Consider the following 24,985-nt stretch of genomic DNA (forward strand, 5'->3'; position numbering starts at 1 on the left):
AGCTGACCCATTGGCAGCAAGAAGGAGGACCCTCCAGGGAGGAATTCTGCAGGGAGCAGAAAGAATGCCCTTCTCTCATGGGTATGCGGCAGCAGGCTGCAGACCAGGCCAATGGTGTTCAGGCCAAAACACATTACGTGTACTGGGAGAACGACCTCCTGTATTCGGAGCCTAAGGCTGCTGAACCTGGGTCAGCCCGTGTGCTGGTGGTACCCCAGAAGTTCAGAGCCTTCCTACTGGGTCTGGCTCATGATGTGCCTTTAGCAGGACATTTGGGGATGGACAAGACCTATGACAGGCTTGTCACCCACTTCTACTGGCCCCAAATGCATAAAAGCTCAGGTGCTTATTGCAGAACCTGTCCGACTTGCCAGGCAAGTGGGAAGACGGGAGGGAAGAACAAGGCTCCCCTCCAACCCTTCCCTGTGGTCGGTACGCCATTCCAGCGAGTGGGTATTGACATCGTTGGGCCTCTGGACCCCAAGACCGCCATGGGCAACAGGTTCATCCTGGTCTTGGTGGACCATGCCACCCGGTACCCTGAAGCCATCCCTCTGAGGACAGTGACGGCTCCCGTGGTGGGGCGTGCACTGATGGGAATTTTCTCACGAGTAGGATTCCCTCTAGAGGTGGTGAGCGACAGGGGGACCAATTTCATATCGAAATATATGAAGTCCCTTTGGCAGGAGTGTGGCGTAACGTACAAGTTCACCACACCCTACCATCCCCAAGGTAACGGGTTGGTTGAAAGATTCAACCGAACCCTCAAAGGCATGATCATGGGCCTAGAAGGTCCGATGAGGCGTAAGTGGGACGTCCTCTTGCCATGCCTGCTTTTTGCATATCGCGAGGTACCACAGAAGTCCCTAGGGTTCAGCCCCTTAGAACTGCTGTACGGCCACCCCGTAAGAGGACCACTGAGTTTGGTAAAGGAAGGCTGGGAGCAATCTCCCAGGAAACCTCCCCAGAATGTATATAGCTACATGCTGGCCTTCAGAAACCAAACCAGGCGCTTCAGACAACTTGCCGAGGCAAATCTGGAAGCGAGCCAGGAGGAAATGAAGCGGTGGTACGATCAGAATGCCACTCTGGTCGAGCTTCAGCCTGGACAGGAGGTGTATGTCTTGGCCCCAGTGGAGCCCTGTGCCCTTCAGGATAAGTGGACAGGACCATTTGAGGTTGTGGAGCGCAAGAGCCCCGTGACATACTTGGTGGACATGAAGTCGCCCAGGAACCCTTTGCGGGTCCTACATGCCAACCGCCTCAAACCCCACTTGCGAAGGTCCGAAGTGGGCATGTTGTTGGCAACCGATGACGGAATGGAGGAGGAGTCGGAGCCTCTTCCTGACCTCTTGGTAGCCTGTGAGAAGGATGGGTCAGTGGATGGAGTTAACCTCTCACCCTCCCTGACCGCCGAACAACAGGAGGACTGCCGCCAGTTGCTGGGGCAGTTTCCAGACCTGTTCTCCCTGGTTCCGAGTGTCACAGATTGGTGCGTCCATGATGTGGACACTGGAGACAGCTTACCGGTGAAGCATAAGGCTTACAGGGTAACTGACAGGGTACGGGCCTGCATCAAGGAGGAGGTCTCCAAGATGCTTGCCCTCGGGGTGGTTGAGTCTTCCAGCAGTCCTTGGTCCAGCCCCGTGGTCTTGGTGCCGAAGGCTGCTGCGCCGGGAGCCACACCCGAACTCCGGTTCTGTGTGGACTACAGAGGACTCAATTCAGTCACGAAGACTGACGCGCACCTCATCCCCAGAGCTGACGAGCTCATTGATCGGCTAGGGGCTGCCCGGTTTCTCAGCACGTTTGATTTAACGTCTGGGTACTGGCAGATCGCCTTGACCGATGGGGCAAAGGAGAGGTCGGCATTCTCTACACCAGATGGGCATTTCCAGTTCCGGGTTATGCCATTTGGAATGAAGAATGCCCCTGCCACCTTTCAGAGATTGGTCAACCAGGTGTTGGCTGGACTGGACGAGTTCAGTGCCGCTCCCTGGATGACATCGCGGTGTTCAGCGGCACCTGGCCCGAACACCTGCGACACCTCTGGGAAGTGTTGATGGCCCTGCGCAGAGCAGGCCTCACAATCAAGGCAAGCAAGTGCGAGATTGGGCAGGGTTCCGTGGTGTACTTGGGACACCAAGTTGGGAGTGGCAAGGTAGCCCCCTTGCAGCCCAAAATCGAAACCATCCTGGCTTGGGAACCCCCCAAGACCCAGACTGCAGTGAGAGCCTTCCTGGGGCTCACTGGGTATTACAGGAGGTTTGTCAAGGGCTATGGCACGATCGTGACCCCCTTGACAGAGCTGACTTCGAAAAAGCAGCCCAGGAATGTGATTTGGACTGACACCTGTCAGAAGGCTTTCGACACCCTGAAGACTGCCATGTGCACGGCGCCCGTGCTCCTGGCCCCCGATTTCTCCAAGGAGTTCATTGTGCAAACAGACGCTTCAGAGCATGGTGTAGGGGCTGTTCTTTCACAGATGACTGAGGAGGGCTTTGACCAACCCGTAGCCTTCATAAGTCGGAGGTTACTTCCACGGGAAAGTAGGTGGAGTGCAATAGAGCGTGAAGCATTTGCTGTGGTCTGGGCGCTGAAGAAGCTAAGACCCTACTTGTTTGGGTCTCACTTCCGAGTTCAGACGGACCACAGGCCCCTCAGATGGTTGATGCAAATGAGGGGTGAGAACCCGAAACTGTTGAGGTGGTCCATTTCTCTACAGAGTATGGACTTTACGGTGGAACACCGCCCTGGCACCGATCACGCCAACGCTGACGGTCTGTCCAGGTTTTTCCGCCTTAGTGATGTGGAACTCCCTGGGGAAGGGTAGTTCCCCCCACATTTCAGCTGGAGGGGACACATGTTAGACCTGGCACCTTGGCGTGAGTCTCCCTTCCACTTTTTGCTGATGTGCCTCCGATGTTTTGCTGGTTTTCCGATACTCAGGGCACTGCGCCACGGCTGATCCGTGCCGCAGTGCAAGTGCTCCCTACTGTAAATTGTACATACGATTGGTATCCATGATTGGTGCATTGGATTTACTGTTAGTCCCTAGTAACGTGCACGAGAGAGTGCCGGAGCTTGTAGATGCCAATACTGCTAGTGGGCCTGCAGCGCTGGTTGCGCCACCCACCGAAGCAGCCGTAAAGATGTGTCTGGGAACTGCGACCGCAGAACCCGCGTGCGGTCTCGTACTGTCACGCTAGCTGGGCAAGTGTCCTCACTTGCCAGCACCGACCCTTCCCTTGACTACATATTAGTCACCCCTATGGTAGGCCTGCGGGCAGGGTGCGTTGTAGGTGCAAGGTAGGACAAGCCCTGATGTGCGTGGCATGTCCTAGTAGTGACTTACAACGAAGACCGTATTTCACTATTGAAGGCTACCTGATCCATTAGGCCAGACTGAGCTGCGAGGATTGTTACACCCTATAATCCCCGCAGGCTCAAGGAGCATGGTAGCGAGTCATGTTTAGTATGCCTGAACTCAGGATGATAAGATATTTCTTGTAGTCAAGTTTATTTTAATATCCTGGGTTTGCAAATGCTACTTTTAGAAAGTTAGCCTTTGCTTGCTTAACCATTTCAGCCGCCTCTGCTGGTATGTGTATCTGACTGTCTGGGATGTGTGAGTGACAGGGCTGGAGGGATGACAGGTGGTGAATGCGCAGATTACACCTTAGTGGGAGGTAGGAGTGCCTCTTGACTCGAACTGTCACTGTGCTCGGCCACCACAATGCTGGCTCCACCCTCCTGGGGAGCGGCGGATGACTCTGCCGGCACCTGGCCCCGGAAGGGCGAAGCCCCCATCAACAAGGTACTCTGGCCACCCCTGTCCGGACAATGCTGGCTCCACCTCCTGTGGGGCGTCTGATGCGCCTGCCCCTCACACTGAAAGCAGAAGCCGGAGTACACCCGCCGGGGTACTCTAGAACTGAGAGTGGCTATGCAAAGGCCCCCCTGGCCTGCGAGAACAAAAGAATTGGCCTATAAGAGAAGGAGCCCTGCTCCTTGAAAATTAGATCCGGTTTGGGCCACAGAAGGACTCTGCCCTACGAGAAGGACCGTGAGAGACAAGGAAGGGTGCTGACTCTTGCCTGTGTCTGGTGCCTTGCTGCTGAAGGAGAGGAAGACAAAAAGACTACGAAAAGACTTTTGCTCTACTTGTGCCAAACTCTGCTAAAGAGATCTCCAAGGGCTTGCAACTGAACTTGCCCCCTGACCAGCGTCCCAGGACCAGTGGACGCTACCCCCTTGGAAGAAAGCGACTGCGGGTGCTGGCCATCGCCGCAGCACCGACGGAGGAATCTCCTCCAAGGCAACGACCTCCCGACCACCGTGACCGGGGCCCAAAGCAACAGCGGAAGCAAAGTAAGGACCAGCCGCCGCTGGCCCGAACACCGTGACCGCAACTGCACCGGGAGCCCGAGAGCAAAGCAAAGGAGGACCCGTCCGGTCCGAGCTCCCGAGGTGACTGCATAACGAGCAGCCACTCACCTGCAAAGACGGACAGTTGCCCTACGAGAATCCGCAAGGTCGGTAGTCTGCCCGACAGCCCGGCTGTGAGCCCACAGCTGCACCGACATTTGGCTGGGTACGTCCTGCACTTGGGACCGTACTGCCACTTGTCACCACCGCACAGCCGCCACCTCCAGGGTCGGAGCGGACGACGAGGAGAGGACCCTGCCGCCACAGAACACCGCTGCCCCGGATGACCAGTGACCTGCTCGGCTGAAGAGCCGCAACGATCAGCGAGCCCGGGAAGGCAACGCGACGTGGGACAGATCCCCTGGAAGCCGCCGGCTCCACAAGAACTTTGAGTAACACCGGCCTACGGGCCTCAAGAGAACTGCATAAGAACTGTGGTAACCCGAATTGAGTAACCTGCAACCGTTTTCATAAAGTATATTGACTGTATTCGCAAGCCTGCTTAAAATCTATATAAAGATATATATTTTTACAGAATACAGTCTGGTCTCGTTGTGTGGTGGGTTGGTTGTAAAGGTGTACTGTTGCAAGTGTTTAACCCTATGTGCCCCAAAGATTAGCCTACGACTGCTTAAGCCACACTACCTAGAGGGTAAGCAGAGGTTGTCTGGAAGGTAACCCTCAGCCCTGACGAGGAAGAGAGAGTCCCTGCTTGTCGCTAGTGTTGCACTGCGCCAACTAGAGCCTCCCCCTTCCTACAGGGATGGTGTATGATATATCCTCTAATTATGCTATTGCAGTTTCCGCAATTAAGGCAGGGTTTGGTTCCAGAGTATATATATGGGTTTGTTCTGTAACATTTCTCCCAGGTTCTTTGCCCTAGTGAAAGCGAATAAAGGTGGTTGGCTAAATGACTGTTTGAAATCAGGTTCAATGTTCAATATTGGCCAATGCTTTAGAATGATTTGTTTGTATTTTTTGCTGGCTGTTGAATATTTAGAAACCACCACAGTCCGTGTTTGGTCCGATCTTGCTTTGGGTGTTAGGAGTTTGGTTCTATCCATGTTATGAATCCTCGCTTTGGTGTTCTCAACTAGAGTTTGCGGGTATCCTCTATTCGTGAATTTGTTGGTCATCTCATTGAGTCTGGTGTTGAGTGTAGTTTCGTCAGAGGTAATCCTTTTGACTCTGGCCATTTGTGAGAATGGTAAGTTCCTGATCAAATTCGGTTCATGAAAGCTGGAATATAAGAGCATATTGTTTCTGTCTGTGGGTTTGACATATAGGTCTGTTATGAACCCTTGTGGTGTTACTGATATTCTTACGTCCAAGAAGTTCACTGAGAAATCTGATATTTCCCAAGTTAGTTGGATACGTGGGTCTATGGCATTAAATTTTGTGAGTTCCATTCTCAGTGTCTCCTCAGTATCTGTCCAGATGATGAAGAAATCATCTATATATCGAATTATCATCCTTAGGTTGTTGGTCCATGTTGTTTTGGATAAGATGTGTTGATTTTCATACCATTGCATGAAAATGTTTCCTTATATTTTTACCAAACCCTGACTCCCATAGTCTTTTTTTCATTTCCCACACACGTGACGCGTCACGTGATCGGCTAAGTTCATAATATGTAAACGCGGCAAGCATCCTATGCCGGCGTTCCCGTAAACGAACAGCAGACCAGATCTTAATCCTTACGCGCTTTGCTGAAGCCCTCAGTAAACACGCGCTGACCGATTTTTTGAATCTCTCCACAGATTCTTAGTAACCTTAGCAAGCAGGCACGTAAGTGATACGCCGATTTCGCCTACATTCACCATTGTGTTCAAACACCCCCACCAGTCCCCACACATCCCGGGCAATCTAGCACCACGCATGATTGTATATTTTTTAACTGCATGATCACAGTTTTTGATAATAACTCAGAAGACCACATTTATTGGAATGTTTATTTAATTCATATATCTGTTTACACAGTCAAGAGCCATACTAATGGCAGTTTACCTTATTGTTTGTAGTGTCGATTCCCTGATGAAGGGCATGATGTAAATGCCCGAAATGCATTCGACATACCATAAAGACATTGCCTGAAATAAATGTATTTCATAATGATCTTGAAGATATAAGATACAATTCTGAAAAACTGGAGTTCAAACTACAATGAAATATAAAGAACTATAAACAAATATACATAGAGTGGAAGTCTTTTGTTACTTAGGAAAGACAACTATATGTGTGCCGGCAAGGGATGAGACTAGAGACCCTCTAGCCTCACTTTTTGAGTATTGTGTTTGACGCCGTTTGGACCCTCGACGTCACCTTGCGGAGCACCTCAAAACAGAAATTAACATCACCTAACACTGCATATTCAACTTCTAAAACAAAGAGCTGTGCATCCATCCGACTTCAGTCTCATTTTGCTTGTAGTAGACAGGACAGAAAAGGGCAGGATGGGAGGACGCAAAGAGATGGAAGTCAGATCCAGAGAAAAAAGACGCTAAAAGACAGACAGACAGAGGGAGGATGGTATCATGTGGTCTGGAAGAGGAGACAAATGTGCCAATTGTAAAAGAACTGCTGGGCAAAACTGACCTAAAAAGAATTGTACCTGCACTACACTCCCAACATGTATTTATTTTAAAAATTTATAAAGCGCAACATATACCCGTGGGTGTCTTGGCGCTGTGACTCTGCTAAAGATCTCTGATTAAGCGTTATCTACCTTCGGAAATGATACCATGGACTATTATTGGTCGAACAACCAGGTTTTCAGCAGTTTCCTGAACTGAAGTAGTGAGGGTGAAGATTTAATTGCCTTTGGAAGAGTATTCCAGAGTCTGGCCGTGGTGTTAGTGAAGCATCTATCACCCCATGTGACCGTCCTGGTACGCGCCACTGCCAGTAGATGCATCTGTTCAGATCTTAGTGATCTGTTAGGTTGATAGTAGAGAAGCTTCTGTTTGAGAAACGCCGGGCCATGACCGTTAAGAGCTTTAAAGGTGAGGCACAAGGTTTTAAATCTGATGCGATTTCTCACCGTTAGCCAGTGGTAGTTCTTGATTACTTCCTTGATGGAATGAAATTTAGGAGTGCCGGATAGTAACCTTGCTGCAGCATTTTGGATAAGCTGCAGCTTGGCTACCACCCGTACCTGCGCATTTGCAAATAATCCATTGCAATAGTCCAAAGAAGAAAGTACCAAGGAGCTCACCACTGTTTTTCTTGCGTTATCTGGAAGATAGGGTAGGATTTTTTTGAGGAGCCTAAGCTTGTAAAAGGCTGATGAAGCTACCTGATTGGCTTGGCTGGAAAAATTGAGCTTATCATCAAAAATGATTCCTAGGTTCCTAACCTTCTGCACAGGTTCTGGGGGGGCTTCGAGTGGAGTAGGCCACCAAGTGGAAGACCACTGTGGAGATAACTTTCCAAAAATCATTACCTCAGTTTTCTCTGAGTTAAGTCTTAGACAGTTCTCCGCCATCCATTCCTTGATTGCCAACATGCCTTCCTGAAACCGAGCTGATACTTCCTCGCCATCATTCTTAATGGCAATCACCAACTGGGTATCATCAGCGTCTGAGGTCAGGCTCATCCGGTAGTATTTGATAACCCTAGCTAAGTCCGACACATAGATGTTAAAAAGTGTCGGACTTAGGGATGAGCCTTGCGGAACGCCACATGGGAGGGCGAGATCAACGGATTGAAATGATCCCAATGTCACTGCTTGTGTTCTCTTAGACAAAAAAGAAGACAGTAGATCCTTGGCCCTTGAGTGGATGCCCATTTCTTCGACACAGTCAATTAAGATGGAGTGATTGACCGTGTCGAAGGCCGCAGAAAGATCCAACAGGACCAGCACCGCTGTTCCTCCCTGGTCCCTGATGGTCCTGATATCATCGGCAGCCTTTATGAGTGCAGTCTCTGTTCCATGCAGTTTCCGGAACCCAAACTGAGAATCATCAAGAAGGCTGTTTCGTTCGATGTATTCTGATAGTTGTTTATTCATGGCTTTCTCCACTACTTTGGCCAGGAAAGGCAGACTGGCAATAGATCTATAATTTTTTTTAATGGTTTTATCCAGACGGATCTTTTTAAGGAGGGGTTTCAATAAGGTGTTTTTTAATTTGTCTGGGAAGACCCCTGAATGGAACATGGCATTGCAGATTTGAGTGATAACTTCGCTAACCAAGTCAATTACAGGGGTGAAAATTTTTGGGGGCAGGGATCTAAGGCTGAGCCTGTTTTTATCTGCCTCATAAGATCTATTATCTCCTCTTTCGATACCTCCTCGAATTTGGAAAATGAGCAATTGAGAGCTTTGCTTAGTTGTTTAGGTTCCATATTTGTATCAGTTTTAGTTACTGAAAATTCAGAATAGATGTCATTTACTTTTGAGAAGAAAAAGCCAGCCAGCTCATTACAGAAATCCTGTGATTGGGGAGGACTCATGTCTACCGATTTCCCAGCCAGTGTCTTAACTACCTCAAACAGTTGTCGACTAGAATTTTTGGAATTTTCTATTTGCTGTTCGAAATATTTCTTTTTTTCCTCCTGAATCATTTTTTTATAGATGGCTACTGTGTCCTTATACCTGGACTTGCTTACATTGTCATAGGTCTTTCGCCAGATTCTTTCCTGATTCCTACAGATCTGCTTTTGCTTTCTAAGGGTTTCTGAGTACCATGGGGCTGAAGGCACTTTCCTGTTTTTAGAGATGGATTTTAGTGGAGCATGTGCTTCCACCGCATTGCCTACCCAATTAAGAAACTGACCTACTGCTGCGTTAGGGTCTGGCTGAATATCTGGACGGGACTTGGACAGGGACATTCTGAAGGTTTCGAAATCGATGTCCTTCCATACTCTAAACTTTTCCTGTAAAGGAGGGGTCCGTTTAGGAGTGTTGATCCGATTGATCGGAATTTGACACAGAATGGCATGGTGATCGGTCCATGTAAGGGGCAATATGTCGGTTATCACCAGTTCATTGATGTTGGAAAAGATGCCATCTAAAATATGTCCAGCATCATGAGTTGGTGCATTTATGTACTGGTTTAAACCTAACGTCTCACATTCTGCTATTAAAGATTGAGTTTCCGACTCCTCCGTCTTGTCTAAATGGAAGTTTAAATCTCCCAGTGCCATGAAGGAGTCATCAATAGCTAATGGTTCCATCCAGGACGTAAAGGAGGATAGAAACTCCGAACGAGGACCTGGCGGTCTGTAAATAAGCACTCCTTTGAGATTATATGATGGGGTCAGATTGATAGCGAAATGTAACGCCTCACATGCTGGCGACGGTATAGGAGAGATTCTGACCGGGAAGATCTTCCGGGCAATGATTGCCAGGCCCCCTCCTCTTTTTCCTCCCTGTCTGTCCAGCCGATATACCGCAAAGCCTTGTGGTACTGCTACCTGTAAATCAGGCTCAGATGTTTCATCCATCCACGTTTCGGTTATGAAAAGGACTTCTATTTTTTGGTCCACAATTAGATCCGCAATCTCCTGCCTATGCCTAGCCAAAGAACGGGCATTAATAAGGGAGATAGTTGTGATGTTTTGCTTGGTAGTGCAGGCATCAGAGAAGTTGACCTTATTCTTGATAAGCGGAAAGGAAGACTTACAATCCCCACAACCAATTTCGGTTCGGTCTATAAGATCTTCAGGATTATGATGGAAGCAGGTCACCATGTGTCTTGGGTTCCACTTCAGCATTTCAGCTGAGGTGTATGTGATCCTTTCTGTATTAAATGACACAGGGGGTATGGCGCTAGGCGCAGGTCCGGCGCGGACGGGCGCAGACGGGCTTGCCTCTGGCGCGCCTCCGGCGCGCCCTCTGCGCCCGCCCGCTGCGCGGACGAGGAGGCCGTCCATTTTTATCCAGTGCTGAGGAGGGTGGGAGGCGTCCAGCTACTGGACCGCCACCCTTCCTACCTCCAATATGGCGCCTGCTCAGCCTGTTCTCCCCACGTCAGCACGTATTCTGCTGCGCGGAGTACAGCGTGTTGAAGTGGCAATGTAAGCAATGGGGTCTGCTTAATTAAAACAGCTCAAAAGTTGAAAATAATGTGAACAGAAGAATAAGGCACACTTTTTAAAAACGCTACAATACAGAGCCCTCGGCTTCCGCCTCAGGGGTATTAAGACTAGCAAATAAGTCAGCGCGCATGCGCTGTTGCGGTGATTTAGTAGTCTGGGAGGGCGGGAGGCGTGCAGCTACTGGACTGCCACCCTTCCTACCTCCAATATGGCGCCTGCTCAGCCTGTTCTCCCCGCGTCAGCACGTATTCTGCTGCGCGGAGTACAGCGTGTTGAAGCGGCAATGTAAGCAATGGGGTCTGCTTAATTAAAACAGCTCAAAAGTTGAAAATAATGTGAACAGAAGGAATGTGGATCCATCAGGTGATTATCAGAAGTTTGATAACAACAAGAATAGTGCATAGAGGGAGTCAAATGTTGAAGCTGAAGAGACAAAAACAACAGAGATCAAGAGAGGGAATAGAGAAAGAGGAAACAGGGGAAAAGGAAGCTTAGAGTTATAGGAATCCTTACCTGACAGTTATATTATATTTTGTTCTTCCGAGGGTGGCAGCCACGCTGCACTGCCTGCTCATCCAAGAATATCTTGAAAGTAAGTAAAGAAATGGTTTTGCATCAGACGGCTATCACACTTCATCACATTTTACAAATAACCATCCTGAACTTACAAAACAAAAGAGTCTCTTGTTGTCTGGATGCCATTGTGAAGCAACTCTGGTTATGAATAAATAAAATGTTTGGTTCAAGAGCCATGATCCTTTGCTGGAAAAGGTCACCAAGGACGCCTTCAAAAACGCCACCCGCATACACCATCAACTGATCCGAAAGGCCAAGAAAACCGCCTTCAAGGAACGACTAGATAACAACGCCCACAACAGCAAGGAACTTTTCAACATTGTCAAGGAATTTACCAATCCCTCGGCCAACTCTAACGACATCACCCCCTCTCAAGCCCTTTGCGACTCCCTAGCTTCATTCTTCCACAACAAAATTGCAGACATCCACAACAGCTTCGACAACCAACCCGGAGACCAACCCACCCAACCATCTGCTGGACCTTCACCCCCCTCAAACATCCTTAATGACTGGAACTCAATCTCCACTGAGGATACCATCCGCCTGATGAACTCCATCCACTCAGGTTCCCCCACAGACCCATGCCCTCACCACATCTTCAACAAAGCAGACTCCATCATAGCACCGCACCTCCGAGACGTCATCAACTGCTCCTTCAAATCTGCCACCTTTCCGGAAAGCTGGAAACACGCTGAACTCTGCGCCCTCCTGAAGAAACCCACAGCGGACCCCACCGAACTCAAAAACTACCGCCCCATCTCGCTCCTTCCATTCCCGGCCAAAGTCATCGAGAAAGCTGTCAACAACCAGCTCGCCGCCTTCCTCGAAGCCAACAAATCCCTCGACTCCTCACAGTCCGGCTTCCGAGCAAAACACAGCACTGAGACCGCCCTCATCGCAGCAACAGACGACATTCAAACCCTATTGGACAATGGAGACACAGTCGCCCTCATCCTCCTCGACCTCTCCGCAGCCTTCGACACAGTCTGCCATAGCACCCTTCTACAGCGACTCAGAAACATCGGAATCCAAGGAAAAGCACTGGAATGGATCACCTCGTTCCTCACCGGAAGAACCCAGAAAGTCCGCCTCCCACCATTCAAGTCAGTGGCCACTGAAGTCATCTGCGGCGTACCACAAGGATCTTCACTCAGCCCCACCCTTTTCAACGTATACATGAGCCCCCTCGCGGCCATCGCCCGCCAACACAACCTAAACATCATCTCCTACGCGGATGACACTCAACTGATCCTATCACTCACCAATGACCCTAGCACCGCCAAAACCAACCTACATGAAGGAATGAAAGAAGTAGCCGAATGGATGAAACACAGCCGTCTGAAACTGAACTCTGATAAAACAGAAGTCCTCATCTTAGGTTCCTCCCCCTCCGCATGGGACGACTCTTGGTGGCCAGAAGCCCTTGGAAAAGCACCCATCCCGACAGACCACGCACGGAACCTGGGCGTCATCCTGGATTCCTCACTTTCAATGAACAGACAAGTCAACGCCGTCTCCTCATCCTGCTTCAACATTCTTCGCATGCTCAAAAAAACATTTCGTTGGATCCCCACCGAAACTAGGAAAACGATCACCCACGCACTGGTCACGAGCCGCCTGGACTACGGAAACACCCTATACGCCGGGACTACCGCTAAACTCCAGAAAAAACTCCAACGAATCCAAAACGCCTCTGCCAGGCTCATATTAGACATCCCGCGTAAAGAACATATCTCTGGTCACCTGAAAAACCTCCACTGGCTTCCCGTCAACAAGAGGATCACTTTCCGGCTCCTAACCCACGCACACAAAGCACTCTACGAAATCGGACCAGAATGCCTCAACACACGACTGTCCTTCTACACCCCCTCCCGCCAGCTTCGATCTTCCAACCAAGCCCTTGCCACTGTACCTCGCATCAACAAGACCACCATGGGAGGTAGATCCTTCTCCTACCTGGCAGCTAAAACCTGGAACTCTCTTCCCACTTACCTTCGCCTTACCCAGAACCACCTAGCATTCAGAAAGCAACTTAAAACGTGGATATTTGACAAGTAACTCCCCACCCCTTCTTAAGCGCCTTGAGACCCCCTGGGTATGTAGTGCGCTATACAAATCCTCTGACTTGACTTGACTTGACTTCTTCATAACCCCCATCTTTCCATTTACAGATCATGAAACTTGCAAATCAAAACAATCTGGTTTGCAAAGGTATGTTAATGTCCTTGTACATAATTCTGTCCAAACCATGCTCTCGGAGCAACAGTACTTCAAGTTCAAGCTGATGCAGAGTTTGAATGCTGAGCAATGGAAGCAACAAAGCATCAATGTGTTGGTTCTTTTTATCTATAACTTATCTGAAGGGATGATGCGGAGGGCCAGTATCAATAAACCCTTCACGAGACAAAGCTTTGAACATTGAAATGTTTAGACCGCCATTGGAGACAACGGAGCAGCAGCAGCCTATACAACCTGATCTAGGCCCGCTGCTCTCAACATTACAATGTCCTAATACACAGCCTCTGCCTCGCTGAAATATATGGATTGGGCAGGAGAAGGCAGAAGATGGATCCTGCAGCAGGGCACTCAGGAGCCTCCCCCCTTCCTCCTCCCGTAGCTCGCAGGAAGAGGGGGGTTCTGATCATCTCCTGCATCTCCCCGGCTCAACTGAATGATGAAAAGCAGTTTAGCCGAGCCCAGGCAGAACCAGGTCTGACTTCAGCCTCCTTTAACAGCTTTTGCTGTGACTGTTCAACAATTAACCCCTGTGGTCCTGCATGCGACTGTTAACTGTTTAACATTCACAGCAAGAACAGTGAAACAAAGGTTTCAGAGTACCGTAGGTGTTTCAACCCCCTCGGTCTCTGGAACACATTTGTTTAATTAATTAACACATTCTGCCCTCATGGGGCAAACAGTGTAATGACTTTATAGTCAGCCGTAGCAGGCATTACTGCCTTTAAAGGACCGTTCCCTTGGTAGAGGCACTTGCATTTAGCTTTGGAGTTACAGCAAGCAGTAAGGTCATATTAAAGATTTAAAATAATGGTTACTTAGTCAGAGAAATAATCATCATAATATGTAATGTAATGTAATGTAATGTAATGTAATGTAAAGGACATTTCTACCGCGCTGCTTTCACTCCAAGGAGTATCTTGGCGCTCACACAACTCAGATGGAAGAGTTGGAAGGAAAAGGGGTGTCCTAAATTCTACACAAACATTACACCAAGGTCTTACAAGTGGCGTCAGGCAGAGAGAAAATCCAAGTTTTTAATGCCTTCCTGAAAGGGGCTTCTTGAGAAAATGACCGCAAAAAAAGAGGAAGCTTGTTCCAGGCATTAGTACCCAGTACAAAAAGGGATTTGCCACCCTTTGTGGCCAGCTTGAAATGAGGGGGAGTAAGTAGGTTCTGGCTTGCGGATCTCAGACAACGCGTTGGATGATATCTTTTAAACCCGTTACATAAATAGGTTGGGCCTCGTTGGTGAAATGCCCTAAAAGTGATTAGAAGAAGTTTAAACAAGATTCTTTTACCTATTGGCAGCCAATGGAGGGTGTTTAGTGCCGCTGAGGCTGATGACTTACGGGGCAGACGCAGGCGGGCTGCCGCATTTTGGACCATTTGTAATTTGTGGAGAACAGTTTTATTAGCTCCAACGTATAGTCCATTACAATAGTCCAGCCTAGAACTTATTAAGGCCACTGCGACTGTTTTCCTCGCCGATAGTGGGAGTAGATCGAAAAGCTTCCTTAGTGCTTTTATGATCTGAAAGCACATGCCTGCTACTGCTACAGCCTGGGGTTTGAAAGATAGCTCGTTGTCGAATTTGATGCCCAGATTGCGGGCAGATGCAATTGTATTGGGGGGCACTTCGGCTTCCACTGGCCAGCACATTGTTGGGGAAAAAAGATTGTGATTCCCTATGGGTAGAATTTCGGTTTTTCCGGCGTTGCACTTTAAATGGTTGTTCGTCATCCATTTAAAAGTTGCTGCAAGACAGTCCTTAAGATCTTCCTCGGCACCTGGCCGCTCCCTATCCAACACCAATATAAGTTGGGTGTCGTCAGCGTATGAAATGGAACTGATCTTGAATGACGCGATCAGTTTCATCAGGGGTACCATATATAGGTTAAAAAGAACAGGGCTCAAGCTAGAGCCCTGAGGAACCCCTGAACTGACGTCTTTGGCCTCAGACTGATATGGGCCTAGCACTGTTACTTGGCGTCTGTTGGTAAGGAAGTTCCTACACCAGGCCAGAACCTGGCCTCCTACCCCTGCGGCAGCCAACCGGTCCACTAAGATGTTTTAATGTGAAACCGTATCGAAGGCTGCCGACAGGTCAAGTAGGATAAGGACAGCCTTCTTTCCTTGATCCGTTGCTGCCCTTAATGTTTCTGCGGTGAAGAGTAAGGCTGATTCGGTAGAATGTTCTGACCGGAATCCTGACTGATTAGGATGGAGAACGTTATTCTTCTCCAAAAAGTTGGTCAGTTGACTATTGACAAACTTTTCAGTCAGTTTGAATAGAATGGGTACCAAGGAAATTGGGCGCAGGTTTGAGAGGGTAGTAGGATCGGCAAGGGCCTTTTTTTGGAGAGGCTTAACAGCTGCAAGTTTCCAATCATTAGGGATACTTGCCGTAGTTAGAGAGGAATTAATAATCCTGTTGATCATTGGATTAACCATCTCTATTAAAAGATGCAACACCGGAGGGGGACAGGGATCGAAAGGAGATCCCGATTTCCTGGCTAAAATCGCTTTAGCAGTTTCCTCCAAGGATACTGGGGCGAAATCATCAAAGCAGGGGGAAGATATCGTCTCCACTATCTCTTCAACATCCATCGTCTCAGAACAACTAAGGCTCCTTAGACAAGAAGTAAGGAGACAGGAGCGCCTATGGCACTCTAGCTGGGACCCCAAGGATAGAGAAGCTCATAAGATCCTGTTAAAAAGATACAAGCTGGAAGTGATTAAGACCAAACAAGAATACTTTACGGCCCTCACATCCTCACTTTCGTCTCCTAGAGAGCTCTTCAGGATTGTTGATTCTCTTACTTCTCTCCAGATCCCAGACCCTGTGGTCGCATCTCAGGAGCTTTGCAACAAGATAGTCTCCTTCTTTCAGTCCAAAATTTCGGACATTTACACTGCCTTGGAGTCACAAAGATCCTCTACCGCTGTACCTCCGGTGCCCGCTGTCTTAGAGCCTAATTGTGTAGAACTACCTCGGCTCGTGGGTCTGGAATCCTTTCCCCCTCTCTCTTGCCAGGATCTCGAGATCCTGCTCAACAAAACTAAATCTGGCTCTCCGATAGATGTCTGTCCGCTAAAGATCCTTAAGCAGTGTAGAAAATCCCTCCTTCCCCCTTTGGTTGACATCATGAATAGGGTGATGAAGGAGGGCATTTTTCCCCAGCAATGGAAAAATGCTGTGGTAAAACCTCTGCTCAAGAAGCCCTCTCTTGACCCTGGGGTATTAAAAAACTTTCGCCCCATCTCACTGCTCCCGGCTCCCACGAAGATGTTAGAAGCCCATCTAAATAAACATCTTGCTGCATTCGTGGAGAGTTCGGTCTGTTTGGATCTTTCCCAGCACGGATTCAGGAGGGAACATAGCACCGAGTCTGCCCTCACCATAGTGCTTGATAACATCCGCACACGGGTTGATGGGGGACAGACCTCCCTCCTGATCCTTTTAGACCTCACGGCTGCCTTCGATACCCTATCTCCCTCGGTACTAACATCTCGACTGAGGGAGATTGTGGTCCGGGGGGCGGCCCTGGAACTCCTTTCCTCTTTTCTCGATCATAGAGAGCAAAGGGTGATGCTGGGTCCGTTTCTATCTCCATCCCTGTCTGTGCAATGTGGGGTCCCTCAAGGGTCAGCGCTTAGTCCTACCCTTTTTAACATCTATGTGACCCCCCTTGCCAGACTTATTAGATCTTTTGGGATGGAGATAGTCTCATACGCGGATGACACCCAGATCCTCGTCTCTCTCTCCCAGTCAGTTACGTCGACTGCCGCCAACTTTAGATCTTGCATGGAGGCAGTCGGCCAATGGATGATCCACAATTCATTGAAACTGAACGGGGAGAAGACTGAGGTGATGGTGTTTGGAGGAAAGGAAGAGATCTGGTCAGCTGAGTGGTGGCCGGATTCATTGGGTGCCTGCCCCGATCCTACCTCCTCAGCCAAAAATCTGGGGGTTATGATCGATCCTACCCTTAGCATGTGCCAACAGGTCAACAGGACTGTATCGACCTGCTAGGGGATCATCCATATACTAAGGAAAATCAGGCACTATCTTTCCCTTCAGGCAAGAAAGCAATTGGCCGTTGCCCTCCTGGGCTCTCGTCTGGATTATTGCAATGCGCTGTATGCTGGACTGAATAAAAGTCAGCTACAGCGCCTGCAGGTGGTCCAGAACGCAGCAGCCAGATTTGTTCTCGATCTACCACAACGTGCCTCTGCCACCGATGCCCGGAAGCAGCTTCATTGGCTTCCCGTTGTGGACCGTATCCTTTTTAAGTCCATGTGTATGGTCTATAAGGCCTTAGCTAAAACCAGCCCTACTGGCATTGGATCTATTCTGTCCCACTACAACCCTGGCAGGAACCTCCGTTCCTCAAACAGACTTCTTCTTTCTGTCCCTCGTGTCCGGAAGACTAGATGGGGGGGTAAGGCTTTTTCCAATCTGGCCCCAAAATGGTGGAATGCTCTCCCTCTTGAAGTAAGGTCTCTCCCCACTCTCCAAGCTTTTAGATCTGCCCCTAAAGACCCACCTCTTTGTACGCGCATACCTGTAGTGGTGCTCTGCAAGTTCTGATCTTTTTTGATAGGCGCCTTGACACCTTCGGGTTTAGTTTGCGCGATACAAATTGCATAATAAATAAATAAATAAATTGTCGCAGTTGCTCCTGATGGAAAGGTCTTCGCGATAGCCAGGATCTTGTTATCAAAGTAATCAGATATCGCGTTACAGAGATCCTGCGATGGAGGAATCTCTTGTGATAGAGCTGAAGGATTCATGAAATGCTTTCACGCCTAATGTTTTATTTCCTGCTTTCACGCCTAGTGTTTCTCTCCCCCACATTGATATTGCTGATATTTCATGTCATGTGATAGCGCCTTGTCTTTATTTCAGCCCTGGAAACTGACGGACTTACCTTTTTCTTGCTTTTCACATTTTCCCTGTAAATAATCCCCCTGGTATACTTTGCCCTGGTGCCCGTTGGCGCCCCATCGTGATTACTGTGTCTTACTTTTGCAATTTCACAAATATTTGCATAAGGATCACATAATGTTAACCTCTAAATGATATCAAAAGCCAGACTCAGATATAACTCCAGCTGTAAAGTCAATAGACAGACCACCACAACAAATGTGTGCTGATAAATAAGAAAACCTTTTTCTATATCAAATAGCAAACTGACATAGAATCTGCTTAGTTCAAAATCAAGGAAAAGTTCTTACGTACAAAATCAGTAAGAGGAGTGAAATGTAGTCTGCATTTTGGAAAAGGGTAAAATAAAACAATTGCTGCAAATATCCCAAAACAGTACATTTTATAGGTTTTTAGAAAGAGAGAACACATTATTGACATGGTTCATGATGAGGTAAAAATGACAATAACCAATGAAGGTTCATGAAAACATAGCACAACTAAATGTAATTTTATAAAACACACCTACAAAATGAATAATTAATTATGACTCTTCACCTTAAAGCAGGAGATTGGCATTGGATCTTGCTTGTTCTACCATACAATATAGCAACATGGGACAACAATAGTATGAATTCTTCTCAGGTCCTTTACTATCCTCCTTTTGCTACCTGTTTATTTAATTCCCGTGATAGTAGAGTTACATGGGCTCCATATCTCTTCTTTTAGAATGCTTTGCAATGACAGGTATATTCCCTCCTCTGCTTCACGTGCATGGTTGTACTGAGGAGTGTGTGTGTTAGAAATGGGGTTGCCAATTATACGGGGGTAGCATGGAGCAGAGCGGGCAGGCCAAACTCCTGAGGACATGTGTGAAGCATCCAAGCAATACGCACAGACGACACCCCAGGCACACCACAAAAGAGACACCACACCGGCTGGGATGTAAAAGAATAACTCATGTATTGTCTCCAACCTGCAAAAGTAAGACACAGTAATCACGATGGGGCGCCAACGGGCGCCAGGGCAAAGTATACCAGGGGGATTATTTACAGGGAAAATGTGAAAAGCAAGAAAAAGGTAAGTCCGTCAGTTTCCAGGGCTGAAATAAAGACAAGGCGCTATCACATGACATGAAATATCAGCGATATCAATGCGGGGGAGAGAAACACTAGGCGTGAAAGCAGGAAATAAAACATTAGGCGTGAAAGCACATTATGCTTAAAAGGTAACATGGGAACCCTAGGCAGGGACATCTACAATCAAACCTGTTGACAGGACATTCACCATAGGCCATGGAAACATTCGGCACATTGGAATAGGCAGAACACAGATCTCTCTTTAGCACCCACAGCCTAGCTGCACAAACCCATTAGCCATGGGCATCAGCCATGACAAGCCCTTGCTGGTGAATAGAGTTCCTCAAAACAACTCAACAGGGCCTCAATAACAACATGGGGCCTCAGCAGTATCTATAAAACAACACTTCCCTGGACCACCTCCGATATAAATCATTCCTTGTACCAGGGGAACTTTGCGACAATTCAGCAGAGGCACAGGAACATAGATTTAGGTCACTACAGGCACCGGTTCTCTAAAGGTAGCAGTGTTGATAACCCTGAACAATGTCAGCGACAACCAGGGTGGTTCGGGAGCCTAGTTCCTAAGGCCCCTAATTAGTCCCACCACCACTCTAGGCCTTCGAGGCCCTCCAGGCCACCACAGGGCGAACTAGGGCATACTTGGCCCAACTGCAGTCACCTGGAGAGGAGTGGCGGTCGTGCAGCTGCCTCTCTGATTCTCCGAGGCTCCTCGGCAGCCCCCGTTGTCCCAGTAGCCTCTCGCCCACCCCCGAGGGGGTTACCTTTGCTGGGGGCCTCTGTGAGGCCTTCACTCTGCAGGCCTGATCGGGCAGTGTCAGGGGGGCTCTCCCGCTCCTGGGAGCCCCCTCTCCGATGGTCGTTGATGGTCCCGGGCCCCTTGATGTCCTTCTCGGCCCAGGGACCAATCAGAGTACAGCGGGGCGGAGGTGCGCCCGCAGCTGCCAATTGCAGCGCGGCTCGCAGGGGCGTTACAGCCTCCACCAATGGCTGCACAGCGGCAGGGGGGGCGTGGCCGATAACACGGCCGGCGTCCCGTCACATGGAGGTGGCCGCTCTAGCTTTACAGGCCCGGTCCGGGCCTTCCTAATACCAAGGCAGGTCCGTCGTTCACACGCTTGTCTTCTCTGGCGCCCGGGGCAGCGGCGATGCTTGAACCCTTCCCAGTGGACTCTCCTTGATGCCGTGGTGGCCCTCTCCTGGCTCCGGGGGTCGCAGAGACCCGGCCAGTGAGTTCTGCGTCAGTGCGTCTTCACGCGGGGTAGGAACCCACTTAGTTTATAATCATGCCGAAGTGCGGCCCCGCCTCCTCCTTGCTCCCGGGCTGCGGCGGTGATTCCGGGCAGTTCCCAAGGCGGCGCTATCTGGGGTAGGCACCCGCTTCTTCTAGGTAGGTACCGTAGTGGCAGATTCCAGCGCTGTAGCGTTTGTAAATAGCACAGTGCAGGCTATACATACAGCACTTTGATGGTCATGATGCAAGGGCACAACAGCCTACAAAAGTCCTGGACCAAGGTAGCGCTTTGCAGGCACACAGTGCTCCTTCTAGGCACAGTGCTTTAGAATTGTGTGCTTTGGGGGGCAGACAGTCCCAGCAGCAAGTCCCAGGGGCCCCAGGGTAACGCTTCTCACCTCCTGGGGGGTCCAGTCCAAGGTGCTCCTTCCTTTCCAGCGCTTTTAGGCACAGCGCTTGCGTGTCATCAGGTCCCAGTGGCCTCAGGGACCGAGGCTGGCCCTCCTTACTTCTCCAGGGGCCAGGGGACAGAGCAGCAGGCACTACTGGGCCAGGTCAGCAGTTAGTGGGGACTCAGCAAAACAGGGCGGTAGGCTTTCACCATCCTCCACTGTAGCGTGGCCCTCCTCCTACACAGCAGCCTGAACTCCTGAAGTGGGGCTTCCACTAGCCCTGGGGACAGTAGAGGGGTTCTAGATCGGTTCAGGGTCCAGCACACAGGCCCAAGTGGCGGTATCCCCTGGCAGCAGGTCCCCTCACGTTCCTCTCCCAGCTCTGTCTCAGCACACGGTGGCACAGCCCCCTTATTTATATGCCCCTCACCCCACCTACCAGTCAGTGCCAAACGCTTCTGGAATTCTCAGGGGAAATAGTTCTAACTGGCTCAGGGGGAGGAGTAGAGCACCCTGAGTGCAAGGCTTTCCCTCCAAAAGCAGGGGTGGCTGGGTACCAAACAACCAGACCGCTAACCTACTGCAGTCAGGTGGCACAACACATAGCCATGGCATCCATTTTAAATACGGCATGTTACCAGGGTACAGTTACACAATGGGGCAGGAGGTAATAAGTGCACACACCATTGCGTGACATTTTCACATTAAACAGGGTATCTCAAACCACACATGGCCTATACAGTGTTCTTTACCATGGGGGAGACATCGTAAACAGGGGGGTGAAAAGCAATTTTTTTGGGGGGGGAAATGGGCCAAGTCCAACAGTGTGGACACACTGCATTCGGTTTCACCGTGATTTAAGCTGGCTCTGCACTTTCAATCAATTCTCATTTATTTCCTGTAAAATTCCAAGCCTCTTGATTCGCTGTGCAATTTAAATCTGGAGTTAAATACTCTTATGTAAAGCCTGGAAACAAATTAACTCTCGAGTTGCCGAATGTAATTTAGAGTCTTCACATTGTGTTTGAATACCAAACCCATACGGTGTACAGTAATTTACACAAGTCTTTTCACAAGGTTATTCCATAACATTATAACTGGATCTTAATCACAGTTTAAGTTTGTGGCCATTCATCATTGACACAATCCTTACGGGAACATTTGCTGACAGCTTATTAGTTGTTTATTAGAAATGCCTACAACTTGGACTCCTTTCCCAAGAGGGGTGGGTTGGGAGCTCCTGTCAGTCTGACTGTGTAACGGTTAGCACAATTATTGATTAAAAGAGATGCCGGATTCCCATTTACTTCTTCTACAAAAGGGCCACTCTGGGTGACCTCTAGGACTGCACCAAGCATGCAATCCTTCTCCTGTTCAAGGCACAGTCATTGTGTCTGATTCAGTCTAGTAGAAACTCCAAGTGTAGGTGGAAGTTGTGGAAAATCATTGTTAATCACTGAAGAATTTTGTAGAAATCCTGAATTTGTTAAGAATTTGGCATTCTATTCTGTATTGAGCTGTGGGGTCATCGGGACTGAAGGCATGTTCCAATTTAACTGCCGCCATCTACAGCGAGCGAGCTAGCTCCGCCCACTTCGCCGGCCACGCCCCCTTTCTTTTCTCCACTCCCTCTAAACGCCCCTATAAAACGATGTGTATGGGCCGGAAGCGCAGCGGACGGGCGCAGCGGGCACGACGATTGCGCGACGATTGCGCGCCGAAGGCGCGCCTAAGGCAAGCCCGTCTGCGCCCGTCCGCGGCTGGCCGGGGCTAGGGGCACGTCACTCTGCCCAATATATCACCTATTCCCCCGCTCAACTCCGCTGCTTCCAGGGCCCATGGCCTTTACCCGCCACTACCTGTTCCTGCATTTCTTCTCTCGGCCTGTCTCCTGCCCCTTCTCCCGCCATCCCTCCCCTTCAACACACTCCCCCTCACCCCTCCGGGGGTGATGTTAACCTTGGAACCTCTAAAACTCTCTCGGTATACTATTTAAACACCCGGTCTGCAGTAGCCCACTCGCATGAACTATCGGTGCTGCTGGACCTTCATGCACCAGTTCTTCTTTTTTTAACAGAAACATAGTTTTGGGATGACTCCCTCCCCGTTCCATTGGCCACTCTCCCAGCCCCATATTACGCTCTACGCGCAGATCGCCTTAATGGTAGAGCTGGGGGCGGCGTTGCGGTCATCGCCCGAACTGATCTCCCCTTTCAAAATCTTTCCTTGCCAGATATTGCCACTACGGAGTACCTGGGTATCCGTACCACTTCTATTACGCCCCCTCCCACTTGCATACTTACCTATCGTCCCCCTCAATCCCCTTTATTGTTTCTCCCCGATTTTCTGGATGTTTTGGCCACGATCACAGTCAATAACTCCTCCATTTTGCTCTTGGGTGATTTTAATTTTTGGCCCTCAGACCCCGCAGAATGCCCATCCTTAAAAGAATTTTTAGACACCCTTCAATCTCTTAACTTTATATCTCATATTCACTCTCCTACCCATGTCAAGGGTCATATCTTAGACCAGATTTGGTCCTTGAACTGTCCCGTAGAGTCCCTATCCATCTCACCTTGTACGTGGTCAGACCATCATTTGATTTCATTTGCCCACTTCCTAAGAACATCTGGGTCCGCGCTTGGGGGCGAGTAGACCCTGACAATTTATCCACTTTACTCACCACCTCCTACCCCTCCCTACAAGGTCTATCCACCCTTTCCCAGGTTACGGCCATTGAACAGTGGCTCTCCTCAGGCTGCGACTCTATTGCCCCTCTGAAACGGGTCACCTCAAAGCAGGAGAAGGATGCCAACCTGTGGTTTAATGAAGACCTTAAGGCCACCAAACTAGCGGTACGTCAAGCGGAGCGGGCCTGGAGGAGAAACTACTGCCCCTTACTGCGAGTGGAGTTCATTAACATCCTGACTCAATATAAAAAGGCTATCTTGGCGGCTAAAACAACCTATTTTTCTTCAAAAATCCTCTCAGCTGAGAACCAATCGAGGGAAATCTTCTCGATTGTGCATAACCTGGCATTCTCCGACAGAACCACTCTGAAGCCCACCCCTTCCCAGGAACTCTGTCACTCCCTAAACAATTTCTTCATTCAGAAAATAGCCACCATTAAAGCCAACATCCCTCTCCCTTCTCCTACTTTTGTGGATCCTCAGTATCCTCCCCCCAAGGGACAACTCACTACCCTCCCTTCCTTGACCAAGGAATCCCTGAATTCCATAATTCCCCTTGTCAAATCCGGCTCCCCTTTAGACCCCTGCCCTGCCCACATTCTCCGTCACATCTTTACCACTTGTCCAGACCCCCCCTTTCACCTCCTAAATAGCTCTCTCTCTCAGGGCGTGGTACCCAATCCACTCAAAACAGCAGTTATTGTTCCCATCCTGAAGAAGCCGGGCGCAGACCCCTCAGTCCCCGCCAATTTTCGCCCCATCTCTCTCCTGCCTTTCTTGGCGAAACTGCTCGAGCGCCATGTCACCTGCGCTCTGAGCTCTTTTGTGGAGAAGTATGGGGTTCTAGCCCCCCGCCAGGCCGGTTTCCGCCCCGCACACTCTATGGAGTCCGTAGTCCTTTCGGTCCTCGACAACCTCAGGGAGGGAATGGACACTAACCAGACCCAGGCCTTGGTTCTCCTCGATCTCTCAGCCGCCCTTGACACGGTTGATCACACCATCTTGCTTTCCCGTGTCTAGGCGGCGGGGATCGGGGGCACCGCGCTGGTATGGTTATCCCCCTTCCTGAGGGACCGCACCCAGGCGGTTCGCCTGGGTGATTTTTCTGCGGACTTTCGGAAAGTTCAGTGCGGGGTCCCCCAAGGCTCCTCCCTTTCACCTCTTTTGTGGACACGCCGGTGAGCGTAACTCAGCGCTTTACAAATGTCCCTATTATTATTATTATTATTATCTTTACATCGCCCCTCTTATTTTCTCACTGCAGCAAATGGAGGTCACCGTATTTAATTATGCGGATGACCTCCAACTTGTCTTTAATCTGTCTTCTTCCCCTGCCTCTGTTCTTAATTTCTAATCTATCA

The 24,985-nt window shown here is 49.4% G+C and overlaps 1 long non-coding RNA gene across 1 annotated transcript in view; it reads right to left on the reverse strand.

Moving 5' to 3' along the window:
- LOC147729388 (uncharacterized) overlaps positions 1–24,985 on the reverse strand; it is a 421,174-nt gene that overhangs the window by 8,170 nt on the left and 388,019 nt on the right. Inside the window, exon 3 of the long non-coding RNA XR_015309193.1 lies at positions 10,981–11,052. This is a non-coding gene — a long non-coding RNA (uncharacterized LOC147729388). The remainder of the gene's footprint in view (positions 1–10,980; positions 11,053–24,985) is intronic.

The sequence above is a fragment of the Lissotriton vulgaris genome, chromosome 2_2 (assembly GCF_964263255.1).
Source record: "Lissotriton vulgaris chromosome 2_2, aLisVul1.2, whole genome shotgun sequence".
In the NCBI taxonomy this organism is placed as follows: domain Eukaryota; kingdom Metazoa; phylum Chordata; class Amphibia; order Caudata; family Salamandridae; genus Lissotriton; species Lissotriton vulgaris.